The sequence below is a fragment of the Oncorhynchus tshawytscha genome, linkage group LG02 (genome assembly GCF_018296145.1).
Source record: "Oncorhynchus tshawytscha isolate Ot180627B linkage group LG02, Otsh_v2.0, whole genome shotgun sequence".
Lineage (NCBI taxonomy): Eukaryota > Metazoa > Chordata > Actinopteri > Salmoniformes > Salmonidae > Oncorhynchus > Oncorhynchus tshawytscha.
The window spans coordinates 69,525,461-69,539,749 of NC_056430.1; positions in this window are offsets into that span (position 1 = coordinate 69,525,461).

A 14,289-nucleotide genomic window follows, 5' to 3' on the forward strand; every position below is an offset into this window, starting at 1 on the left:
AAGGTTTATAAAAATCTCTGCTGTTGAAAAGTAAATGTCAGTCTAAAAGAAATGTGAGATCATGTCTAGATGCTTTTTATGGTGGAGATGACGTTTATAAAGTGCCTGGGCTGATGAGATGGTGGATTGTGCAGTCAGATGGAACAGAGTAAATAGGTAGTGTAACGTCTAGCTTTTGCCGGTGGTAACTTGTGGAACAGACACCGGTTGGAAAGCGCTTTTAACCAATCAGCACTCAGAATTAGACCCACCCATTGTATGTATGTATGTATGTATGTATGTATGTATGTATGTATATACTTCTAAAACCAAAGTTGCACCCCTGATTATCATCATTTGATGGTCCTGAGCTTAGCTAAGCATTCAGGAATTTCATTAACCCCCAACAACAGAGTGGCCCACACATCTACTCAACAAACTGTTAAGTATGTGTAAACATTGACATACATTATCCCATTAACCTAGCATTAGCCTACAGTAGCAGCTAAACAGTAGCTAGCGTTAAATGCAAGTAAACAGTGACCTAAATTAGCCCATTAGCGGATTTAGCCTAGCTCAGCCGCTAAGCTAATAGCTAGCTCGCATCCAGGTCAGGCTTGTGGTCAATGGGACTAGGGATGGTTATTTTTGGCAGTTTTGGGTCCTGGGTTTTGGGATGCATCTGAAAGACATTAGGAGGGGGCGGGGGGGGTCTGGCACCCTCTGGCTAGCGACCAGTTTACTCAAGGCTGAAATAATACTGTTCCCTCTGGGGCGAGGCGGTGAGTTCTGGCCGATTGCTCCCTTCCTATGTATCGTAATGAGAGAAATATTTTAAGGACAGAGGGAAAGAGGAAGGGGAAGAGGAGGGGGGAAAATATGTAAGTATATTGTAGACCATTTCAAGAGGGTGTGTGTGTGGTTTCTGGGGGCTAGTGTTTCCCCTTTACAGACAGTGGGAATCCAAATACTGTCTCCATTTCAAAATAAGTATTTGTTCTTTCTGTACAACCATGCTAAATTTAGAAGACCGATCACACATGAGAGCAGACGTTACAGGTCAATGACCTTCTTATGTCTAGGAAGTCATGTCACTCAAAGATTCAAGGGCGAAAAGTGAAATCCGACTGATTACAGTAAGAATGTGTGTGTGACAAACTGTCCGTAGGGCCATAACACACGTACACAAACGTCATGTCTCCGCTCAACCACCGAACGCACATGTAGGCAGTAAGAATGTGTGTGTGACAAACTGTCCGTAGGGCCATAACACACGTACACAAACGTCATGTCTCCGCTCAACCACCGAACGCACATTTAGGAAGCCGTGAGGCCAGTTAAACAGATCCACTGACTGATTGATTAGCAGGTCAAACAAATGTGACCCCTGACCCTCTGTGATATCGGTCAGTAGAGAGGACACTAGGTTGGTCAAGCCATTCCTGAACCGCTGTGAATGGAGACCTTCCATTCCTCTTTTATGTTCTGTACCAGCCGGTCCCAAATGACTCCCTAACCCTCCCCTTGGCCCTAACCCTACAAACGTTTTCAGATCTGAAAGGTCTGGGTATAAGCAGTGGGGTGGGGGGACTTCCACCATATTGCTTCCACCTTACAGATCTACAAACATTGAAGGGCTAGGGCCCAAAAGTAGGGTTTAGGAGTTCATTGAGACGGTCTTTAAATCCTGTGTGCGACTATCCAAACCAGGCAATCTGTTCCTTATTGACAGTGTATGAACTGGAACAGACTGAGAGATAAAGACTGAGGGGGTCTTTAGCTACAGTAATAACATGATGGTTGTGCACTAATTACACCCAATGGCCCCCAGAGTTTGGCCCGTTGGTTCGAAGGTAAACGTGCACTTCTCCAAATGAATCTGTCCCTCCTTCCTCTCTCTCTCTCTCTCTCTCCCCCCTCCCTCTCTCTTGCCTTCTCAAAAGAGTCCAAAGGGCTTTGTTGGCATGGGAAATATATGTTTACATTGCCTAAGCAAGTTAAATAGATCATATTAAAAAAAAGTGAAATGAACAATCAAAAATGAACAGTAAACATTACACTCACAAAAGTTTCAAAGGAATAGAGACATTTCACATGTCGATGTACAGTGTTAAAGTCTCTCTCCCTCCCTCCATAAGTAAACCCAATCTGAACCTCAGCCCCCTTAGCCAAACCCCCTCTAACCTGAACCCTAAATCCCTGATGTGTACCATATTACCACCCCTCAACTCTCCCTCCCCCCCGCCCCCTAATTATTGGGCCAAGGCTCAAGCTCCGTCTGCCCACTAGCAACCCTCCCTAAAAGGGTACAGAGAATCAATTACCCCCACAAACACACACACATACACACACAATTACCCCCTCCCCTAACACACACCCCATCCATTCTTTCTAATTAGCCAAAAAGGCCCAGTCTGATTGGAGACTTACACCATCACTTGGGACAACACAATGCTACTTAGCTCATAGCCTGCGGAGAGGCCCCAACAGCTGACCAATCACTTGAGTCCATGACTTATCCCAGTTATAATCTGATAAGAAGACTGAAGACTGGGACCACTCTCAAAGGGAATTGTAGTTGTTATTTACAGGAAGGTGGTGAACAATGTGAGTTCTGAGCAGTGATGTCAGTTAGTGTCGACGTATTTAGCATATTTAGCTCCTAAGCAACATTGTACACGCATTTACACCTGCAATAACATCTGCTAAATAAGTGTATGTGACCAATCAAATTTGACATTCAACTGAAGGGTATAAAATCGTTCATCCTTCATTCAGTCAGACAGGGATTATAATACAATATTCTAAGTGCATCTGCTGATGGACAATACTGTACTGTCTAGCCTAGTTTGAGCACCGATACAGGTGCTGTGGATATGGCCATTCCATTCAAATTCATCCATCATTTAAATCCCAGCGAAAAGAAAGTGTGAAAATTCCTCCCATGTCAGACCGAGGAAAAGAGCGAGAGAATCTTAAAAAACGATCAGAAAAGACAAGGAATCGTGTCTGGAAATCTATCTCTCACAGGAACAGCCCGGGGCCAAAATGTACATCAATAATGACAGAGAGGGGAAAGAAACGACAGGGGAAAAAAAACAACAGTAAAATACCAGACAGTGGACACATTTATCTCTGACGGAAAGCCCCCTGGGACACTTTTCTCCCTACTGTAGTTTGGAGCCACAGGGTCACTGGCTGTAGTCCTGCAGTCTGCACTGTATTCCAGCTGATCTGGGTCTCGACAGCTGTTTCCAGATAGGGCCATTTACACAGAGGAGAACGCCGCCTCGTGGTGAGTTGGTGGAATGAACATGACCACGCTGCTGTACTTGAGGGAAATGCTTAAAAGTGAAGATTCGAGATGTCTTTAATATGTTGGTGGTTGATTCCAGGTGAAACTCAAGCTCACAAGCATATATTTCAAGTTCATTTGTGCAGAGAAGGATCAACAAATGAATTGCACATGTTTTGAGGCTTTGACACTGCTGTGTTGGTGTGTAAGAGATAAAGACTGAAAGATAGACTGACGCGACACAGAGAAAGACTTGACATACAAAGAATGTACATGTCATTTAAGACATAAAAGATGAAGAACTCTCATTTGAAAAACAAGTTGAGCTATTCTAAGGCACATCAATGAAATCAGCCTTGAATTTGTCTCTCTGTTGCAGTACTCACATTCACAGGCAGATGTCCCTAATATCGATTTCAATGTCAATTTAAGGGGCTTTATTGGCATGGGAAACATTAGTTTACATTGCCAAAGCAAGTGAAATAGATAATAAACAAAAGTGTATTAAACAATAAAAAATCAACAGTGAACATTACACTTACAAAAGTTCCAAAAGAATAAATACATTAAAAATGTCATATTATGTCTATATACAGTGTTGTAATGATGTGCAAATAGTTAAAATGCAAAAGGGAAAATAAGGGAAAATAAATAAACATAAATATAGGTTTAACTTACAATGGTGTTATATCCCTGCACCTCACACACAGACTATAACTAATCTGGATCCCTCAAGGTCTGCCCTTTTCAAGATGTGATTGGTGGGATTGATTCTTACTGTACAGAGACACATGGCCCCAGTGGAATCAGATCATGGTTTGAGAATTCAATCTACCTTAGCAGCCGTGCCCTTTGGAAAGGTTTGACTCATTCTCTTGATTCAGTTTGAAACAGCTATAGGAGTAGTCTTGTTCCAGTCCTAACACTACCAGTCTGGTAGGCAAGGTACTATAGGAATAGCAGAGGGTACTATAGGAGTAACAGACGGTATTATAGGAGTAATATAGGGTACTATAGGGGTAGCAGAGGGTACCATAGGAGTAGCAGAGGATATTATATGAGTAGCAGAGGATACTGTAGGAGTAACAGAGGGTACTGCAGGAGTATCAGAGGGTACTACAGGAGTAACAGAGTGTACGGCAGGAGTAGCAGAGGATATTATATGAGTAGCAGAGGATACTGTAGGAGTAATAGAGGGTACTGCAGGAGTAACAGAGGGTACTACAGGAGTAACAGAGGGTACTACAGCAGTAACAGAGGGTACTATAGGAGTAACAGAGGGTACTACAGGAGTAACAGAGGGTACTACAGGAGTAACAGAGTGTACTACAGGAGTAACAGAGTGTACTACAGGAGTAACAGAGGGTACTACAGGAGTAACAGGGGGTACTACAGCAGTAACAGAGGGTACTATAGGAGTAACAGAGGGTACTACAGGAGTAACAGAGGGTACTACAGGAGTAACAGAGGGTACTACAGGAGTAACAGAGGGTACTACAGCAGTAACAGAGGGTACTATAGGAGTAACAGAGGGTACTATAAGAGTAACAGAGGGTACTACAGCAGTAACAGAGGGTACTACAGGAGTAACAGAGGGTACTACAGGAGTAACAGAGGGTACTACAGGAGTAACAGAGGGTACTACAGCAGTAACAGAGGGTACTACAGGAGTAACAGAGGGTCCTATATGAGTAACAGAGGGTACTATAGGAGTAACAGAGGGTACTACAGGAGTAACGGAGGGTACTATTGAAGTAACAGAGGGTACTACAGGAGTAACAGAGGGTACTACAGGAGTAACAGAGGGTACTGCAGAAGTAACAGAGGGTACTACAAGAGTAACAGAGGGTACGGCAAGAGTAGCAGAGGATATTATATGAGTAGCAGAGGGTACTGCAGGAGTAACAGAGGGTACTATAGGAGTAACAGAGGGTACCAGAGGAGTAACAGAGGGTACTACAACAGTAACAGAGGGTACTACAGGAGTAACAGAGGGTACTATAGGAGTAACAGAGGGTACTATAGGAGTAACAGAGGGTACTACAGGAGTATCTATAGGAGGTATTACTAATAACCAACACATGCCTAATCAATTATATTATTAATGGCTTGTTAATGAAAGGTACTATAAAGTACATTCTAACAGCAGTTTGCCTGACAGCAGTTTGCCTATTCTAACAGCAGTTTGTTCAGGTGGGCCTCCATGCTTCAGCAAACAAAGGAAAGGGGGTGCAAGACAACAATGTGAGACAGTGTTCTTGTCTAGACTGTCAAGCTCAAGAGCTAACTCTACACCATCAATCCTCCACCCCTAACCCCCATACCCTCCCTAGGGTCCCTCTTCACCCCCACTCCTCCCCCCTCCTCCTCATCCTTTCCTCTCCTCCTTTTACAGTAACTGATGAGGTGGACACATTTCACCACACTGACTGCTGCACTGACTGCGACTATTCATCATACTCATGTACACGCACGCACGCACACACACACACACACACACACACAAACACACACACACACACACACACACACACAAACAAATTCCTCCAAATGCCAAACCTAACAACACAGATAACATCAAAACCCCAATACTTGCAATCTGACTTGTTACACTGTTGCAAAACAATTACTCAACTTCTATTCTTCCATTGATCCGTTCAGTTTTGAAATGAACACACACAAAGCAGCATTACAAAATATAATTCTGTGTCCAAATGGAGTGAGCTGCCCATTCTGTCTCTCTCTGTGCGTGTGTGTGTGTTTGTGTGTGTGTGCGTGCGTGCGCTCCGTTTGAAAATCAACACACACAGTAGGAGGGCCTAACGCTCCGACACACACACAAACATAACAGTTTGTATGCCAGGCTGGGTTCAGAGTGCTTTCGCCACTGTTTCGAAAGCTGAAACAGAGCATATCACTTTGGATACAATGCTATGGGCCTCCCAATACTCTGGGTAGACCAGTATTGATTACAGGGGGCAGGGCGTAGTAGCTTTATCCATCAGGGTTGAGTGGCTAAAGCTGTTAGCTGGAGCTGTTAGTCTGGTGCTTCAACTGGCCTATCTGTTACACAGGCAGCCCTGAGGGAGGCACAGGGGGAGGTGGAGAGATCACTGACTGAGGTAAGAGAGGGAGTTGGGACAATGGAGCAGGAGGAGGGAGGATATGTTGTATGGTCTGGTAGTCACAGTCAGAGACAGACGGCTACCATATTATACACAGGCACAAAAGTACACATACATGCAAGCTCTATCTAGAACAGCGGCCTCTGGTAAGACAAGTGGTGGCGGTCTATGTATATTTGTAAACAACAGCTGGTGCACAAAATCTAAGGAAGGTTTTGCTCGCCTGAGGTAGAGTATCTCATGATAAGCTTTAGACCACACTATTTACCAAGAGAGTTTTCATCTGTATTTTTCGTAGCTTTCTATATACGACCACAAACCAATACTGGCACGAAGACTGCACAACTCAATGAGCTGTATACAGCCATGAGTAAACAGGAAAAAGATCATCTAGAGGCGACACTCTTGGGTGGGGACATTAATGAAGGGAATCATCATCTCTCCTTTTAACCTAATTTCTACCAGCATGTTAAATGTGCAACCAGAAGGGAAATAACTCTAGACCACCTTTACTTCAAACACAGAGACGCGTACAAAACTTTCCCTCGCCCTCCATTTGGCAAATCTGACCATAATTCTATCCTCCTGATTCCTGCTTACAAGCAAAAACTAAAGCAGGAAGCACCAGTGACTCGGTCAATAAGAAAGTAGTCAGACGAAGCAGATGCTAAGCTACAGGACTGTTTTGCTAGCACAGACTGGAATATGTTCCGGGATTCTTCCGATGGCATTGAGGATTACACCACATCAGTCACAGGCTTCATCAATAAGTGCATCGATGACGTCATCCCCACAGTTACCGTACGTACATACCTCAACCAGAAGCCATGGATTACAGGCAACATCCACATTGAGCTAAAGGGTAGAGCTGCCGCTTTCAAGGAGCAGGAATCTAACTCGGAAGCTTATAAGAAATCCCGCTATGCCCTCCGACGAACCATCAAACAGACAAAGCTTCAATACAGGACTAAGATTAAATTGTACTACACCGGCTCCGACACACGTCGGATATGGCAGGGCTTTCAAACTATTATAGACTACAAAGGGAAGAATATCCGCAATCTGCCCCTCTGCCCAAGAACACTAAGGTAACCTGCCTAAATGACTAACGACCGTAGCACTCACGTCTGTAGCCATGAAGTGCTTTTATGGCTGGTCATGGCTCACATCAACACCATTATACCAGAAACCTTAGGCCCACTCCAATGTGAATGAAGATGGCCCTACAAATTGTCTCCAGCCACTGTAGTCATAGATTGTTCTCTCTGCAACTGCACGGCAAGCGGTCCCGGATCGCCATGTTTAGGTCCAAAAGGCTTCTTAAAAATTCTACCCCCAAGCCATAAGAGTCCTGAACAGCTAATCAAAGGGCTACCCAGACCCCTCTTTTACCCTGCTGCTACTCTCTGTTCATTATCTATGCATAGTCACTTTAACTCTACCTACATGAACATATTACCTCAATTACATCAACTAACCGGTACCCACTGTACAGTGCCTTGCGAAAGTATTCGGCCCCCTTGAACTTTGCGACCTTTTGCCACATTTCAAGCTTCAAACATAAAGATATAAAACTGTATTTTTTTGTGAAGAATCAACAACAAGTGGGACACAATCATGAAGTGGAACGACATTTATTGGATATTTCAAACTTTTTTAACAAATCAAAAACTGAAAAATTGGGCGTGCAAAATTATTCAGCCCCCTTAAGTTAATACTTTGTAGCGCCACCTTTTGCTGCGATTACAGCTGTAAGTCGCTTGGGGTATGTCTTTATCAGTTTTGCACATCGAGAGACTGAAATTTTTACCCATTCCTCCTTTCAAAACAGCTCGAGCTCAGTGAGGTTGGATGGAGAGCATTTGTGAACAGCAGTTTTCAGTTCTTTCCACAGATTCTCGATTGGATTCAGGTCTGGACTTTGACTTGGCCATTCTAACACCTGGATATGTTTATTTTTGAACCATTCCATTGTAGATTTTGCTTTATGTTTTGGATCATTGTCTTGCTGGAAGACAAATCTCCGTCCCAGTCTCAGGTCTTTTGCAGACTCCATCAGGTTTTCTTCCAGAATGGTCCTGTATTTGGCTCCATCCATCTTCCCATCAATTTTAACCATCTTCCCTGTCCCTGCTGAAGAAAAGCAGGCCCAAACCATGATGCTGCCACCACCATGTTTGACAGTGGGGATGGTGTGTTCAGGGTGATGAGCTGTGTTGCTTTTACGCCAAACATAACGTTTTGCATTGTTGCCAAAAAGTTCAATTTTGGTTTCATCTGACCAGAGCGCCTTCTTCCACATGTTTGGTGTGTCTCCCAGGTGGCTTGTGGCAAACTTTAAACAACACTTTTTATGGATATCTTTAAGAAATGGCTTTCTTCTTGCCACTCTTCCATAAAGGCCAGATTTGTGCAATATACGACTGGTTGTTGTCCTATGGACAGAGTCTCCCACCTCAGCTGTAGATCTCTGCAGTTCATCCAGAGTGATCATGGGCCTCTTGGCTGCATCTCTGATCAGTCTTCTCCTTGTATGAGCTGAAAGTTTAGAGGGACGGCCAGGTCTTGGTAGATTTGCAGTGGTCTGATACTCCTTCCATTTCAATATTATCGCTTGCACAGTGCTCCTTGGGATGTTTAAAGCTTGGGAAATCTTTTTGTATCCAAATCCGGCTTTAAACTTCTTCACAACAGTATCTCGGACCTGCCTGGTGTGTTCCTTGTTCTTCATGATGCTCTCTGCGCTTTTAATGGACCTCTGAGACTATCACAGTGCAGGTGCATTTATACGGAGACTTGATTACACACAGGTGGATTGTATTTATCATCATTAGTCATTTAGGTCAACATTGGATCATTCAGAGATCCTCACTGAACTTCTGGAGAGAGTTTGCTGCACTGAAAGTAAAGGGGCTGAATAATTTTGCACGCCCAATTTTTCAGTTTTTGATTTGTTAAAAAAGTTTGAAATATCCAATAAATGTCGTTCCACTTCATGATTGTGTCCCACTTGTTGTTGATTCTTCACAAAAAAATACAGTTTTATATCTTTATGTTTGAAGCCTGAAATGTGGCAAAAGGTCGCAAAGTTCAAGGGGGCCGAATACTTTCGCAAGGCACTGTATATAGCCTCGCTATTGTTATTTTACTGCTACTGTTTAATTATTAGTTACTTTATTTTCTATTTTTTCTTAACACTTTTTTGTTCTTTAAAACTTCTTAAAGCATTGTTGGTTAAGGGCTTGTAAGTAAGCATTTCACTGTAAGGTCTATACCTGTTGTATTCGGCGCATGTGACAAATAACATTTTAATTTATTTTAATCTATCTACATCTTCATGGGTCTTTCTCTCTCTCTTTTGGAACAGATGAGGGACAATGGACACATAACGCACTGTCATGACGTGCCCCTTTTGGGTGAGGATCATAGCCCCCCCCCCTCTCTCTCTTTCTCTCCCACCACGGGTTTATAGCGGTCGTAAATACCGAAACTCGTTTCCTCACTCTGCCAAAATGAAAGTTTTGCAGTAAGGTAACCTCAAAAGATTGAATAATCTAACCATATTTCTGTATTCCAACCAGTTGAAACTCTCTGTGGGTACTTAAAGAACAATCATGTCGAATGCCTTACTGATTTGTAATGTAACTACCAGAGCAGAACATCATAACTGTTTCTCTGAATGTGTACATTTCCCAGTTACCAGATTTACATCTAAATATTGTAGAACGTATATGATTAAATATGAAACTATTTGTGAGAAGATGAAATGTGATGTTAACCTTCTAAATGAGAGAATTTTTTTCATATAAAGTTTTAACTATAACTCAGCGACCACACCCCGTGAGCACAGACATTTACATCGGCGACATGGAACGCCCCCTTTTCTACTCCAGTATAGAACCCACATCCGACAAAATGTACAATAGACCAAAACATGTCGGGTTGCTGCCGGTGGGTAAAGTGGTTCTAGCTGTGACCTGAATAATCAACCATTGAGATCAGAAAACATGGCCCTGTCGCTACATGTTGAAATGCTTGGCCATTTAAATATAGTCACAGGGATGAGGTCCCCACGTTGGAATGTCTACCACTCTATAGACCAAGCAGACTAAGGCGTGAGCCGGATGTTGCAAAATGGTTTGAACTACAACTCTACAAAAGGACAAGACCAGAGAACTTGAAGATCATCCCCAAGCTGAAATGGTGAAGAAATCTACAAACTAAAGACCGGCTGCAGCTGTTCAAATACTTTAGTCTGGTAAACGTATCCACTCTCAGAACATTTTCGAATGGTCCTCTGACGTATCCATTATAAAAACCTAAAACTACAGAAGGCTTTGATCTCTGGTGGACAAACCAGAGACTTGCTGTCGACAATCTATCCAGCAGACGGACCGGCATTCACAGAGAGGGACGACAAAGTCGTAGACTTGTTAATTGCATTTCTAAAATCCAAATGAGCAGTTGTTAGGGTGCAAAATATCCATATTTACTATGAACGTATTGTGTGTATGTGGTGGGTCCATTCTGTTCTCCTGCTCTTTCTTATCTGTCCCCACCCCTTTCCTTTGTCTACCAAGCCATCATATCGGTTTCATCCACTAAGGACTAGGGACTTTTTCTCATTATGATGCTAGGGTTCGTGCAGATATCCAAGGTTTTGCGATGTTCAGGAATGAGACTGATGAGGTAATACTACATTAATAGAAGACTGCAATCGATAAGATAATAAAATATCTGAAGAGCTTTATTCGGGAAATTGCAACTTTAAAAAACAATTTTTTTGTTGTGGGGCTCTGACTTCCAAGGTAATTCCTATTCAACACACTCTCTCTCTCACACACACACACACACACACACACACACACACACCTGTTTGGAACAGGTCTGCCTCCTATAATTCCATGATTAATGTGTTTCAAATTAGTTTTCCTCCTGCAGATTACTCTGGAGTATAGTCACACACACACACACACACACACACACACACGCCTGTTTGGAACAGGTCAAACTGCCTCCTATAATTCCATGATTAATGTGTTTCAAATTAGTTTTCCTCCTGCAGATTACTCTGGAATATAGTCACACACACACACACCTGTTTGGAACAGGTCAAACTGCCTCCTATAATTCCATGATTAATGTGTTTCAAATTAGTTTTCCTCCTGCAGATTACTCTGGAGTATAGTCACACACACACACACACACACAACATACACACCGCCCCTCCTCCCTACCACACACACACCAATCATGGAAGTAAATCAGTGGCCAATCTCACTGCTAAATGTCCTCTAATTCATTTCCATTTAGCGGATGTGAAGGAAAGGAACCAAGATGAAAGCCCATACAATTTCCCCCCAGACAGAAATCTACTTCTGAATCATGATGTGTAACTGCTAGAATAGTCCATGTCTGCATCTCAAATGGCACCCTATTCCCTATATAGTGCACACATTTTCTGCAGAGGCGATAAGGAATAGTGTGCCATTTAGGATGCAACCTTTCTGGATTCAGTGCACCACCACTATGAAATGTGTGAGTGCTAGAATAGTATATGAGAGATGGATAAAATCCACCTCCACCATTACTTCCCATTGTTACAATAGACAGGAACAAGCTTAGCATGTCCATTTAGTCTACCCCACTTTCCATGTCCATTATCATACATATTGATGCTATAATGGAGTCACAATCTTAGCCAGGCTTTCCTTTAGAGATGAGGACTGGCCAAGAGCAATGCAATGTAATGAGATGGTGTGTGTGTGTGTGTGTGTGTGTGTGTGTGTGTGTGTGTGTGTGTGTGTGTGTGTGTGTGAGAGAGGGGGGAGAGGGGGGGTGAGGGGGGAAAGAGAGAGAGAGAGAGAGAGAGAGAGAGAGAGAGAGAGAGAGAGAGCACTGAGGGTATAGGGTGTACGTGTGTATTATTGATGGAGATATGTGACTTCGTCTTCTCCGACTAGTCTCTGGACTACATGATTAATGTGTTGTCTTTACATACCAAAATAGACCGCACCACTCATGTCATAGAGAATACAAAGAAGGAGGGAGGTAGAATAGGGAGAGAGAGAGAGAGCGAGAGAGAGAGCAAGAGAGTGAGAGACAGAGAGAGAGAGAAAGAGAGAGATAATGAAGTGAGAAAAAGATGGAGAGAGCGATGAATGGAGCTATAGAAAGACTGTGAGCGATACAGCTAGGGAGGGGAGGAATGAGGGAGGAGAGAAGGGAGAAAGAGAGAAAGAGAGAGAGATGCTGTTGATCGAATCCTAACCACTTTGGCAATAACGTTTCTAACCTTGAGCTGTCATGTCAATTAAAGCAGACTTGAATTTATGAGCTGGGGATGGACAGAACGAGAGAAAAGGGGAGGAAAGAGGGAGGAGGGAGGAAAAGAGACTATTAAGCCTCAGCAGGATATCACCGTGAGACAGAGGTCACTATATCTACTGTCTTCTCCTCTTCCCTCTCTCTATCTCTTTTCTCCTCGCATCCTTTCTTCATTCCAGTGAAAGAAGCAAGGATTTAAACAACCGGGAAGCAGAGAAGCGAGGCAAAGGAGAGGCAGAGAAGCAAGGCAGAGGAGAGGCAGAGAAGCGAGGCAGAGGAGAGGCAGAGAAGCGAGGCAGAGGAGAGGCAGAGGAGCGAGGCAGAGGAGAGGCAGAGAAGTGAGGCAGAGGAGAGGCAGAGGAGCGAGGCAGAGGAGAGGCAGAGAAGCAAGGCAGAGGAGAGGCAGAGAAGTGAGGCAGAGAAGTGAGGCAGAGGAGAGGCAGAGAAGTGAGGCAGAGGAGAGGCAGAGAAGCAAGGCAGAGGAGAGGCAGAGAAGTGAGGCAGAGAAGTGAGGCAGAGGAGAGGCAGAGAAGCAAGGAAGGGAATAAAATAATGAGAGGAGTAATTGAAACATGGATGAGAAAACTGTCAGCATCTAACTAGGGAGTCTGCGCCTCAGGTGGTGTGCTTGCCTGCATGCGTGTGTGTTACCAGTCTATTACAACTGATTTGGAGCTTTCGAACGTGAATTTGGAGAGCACAGTTTTCGTTCCCCTAATTAAAAAGTACCCAGAGGGGAAAGGAACATCTCCAAGAAGTATGAAACTTGTCACCCTCCCAACACACACACACATTCCGTCATCCACACACACACACACACACACCAACTCCTACAATCTCTCTCCCTTTTCCCAAATGGTAGAGGCTTGCTAGCTTGCTAACTTTTCATAGCTTGGAAAAAGAGCTGACTAGGGAACACACCAAAACGTTCTAAAGAGGGTACTTTGGAACATGGTCACATACAGCGAGTGTACGTGACCCCCCCCCCTTTGCCCTCAGAACAGCCTCAATTCGTCAGGGAATGGACCCTACAAGGTGTTGAAAACATTCCACAGAGATGCTGGCCCATGTTGACTCCGATGCTTCCCACAGTTGTGTCAAGATGGCTGGATGTCCTTTGGGTGGAGGACCATTCTTGATACACACTGGAAACGGTTAAGTGTGAAAAACCCAGCAGCGTTGCAGTTCTTGACACAAACCGGTGCGCCTGGCACCTACTACCATACCCCTGTTCAAAGGCACTTTATTTTTTACACATTGTTAATCATACCTTGAGTACTTCCCAATAGGACCAACAGTTCATGGGAAAGGTGTAGAAGTAGGAAGAAGTTGAGCGACACAAACACACACCCACACACACACACACACACAGACACAAACACACACCCACACACACACACAGACACAAACACACACACACACACACACACACACAGACACAAACACACACCCACACACACACACAGACCACACACACACACACAGACACACAGACACAAGCACACACCCACACACACCCACACACACACACAGACACACACAGACACACACACACACACACAC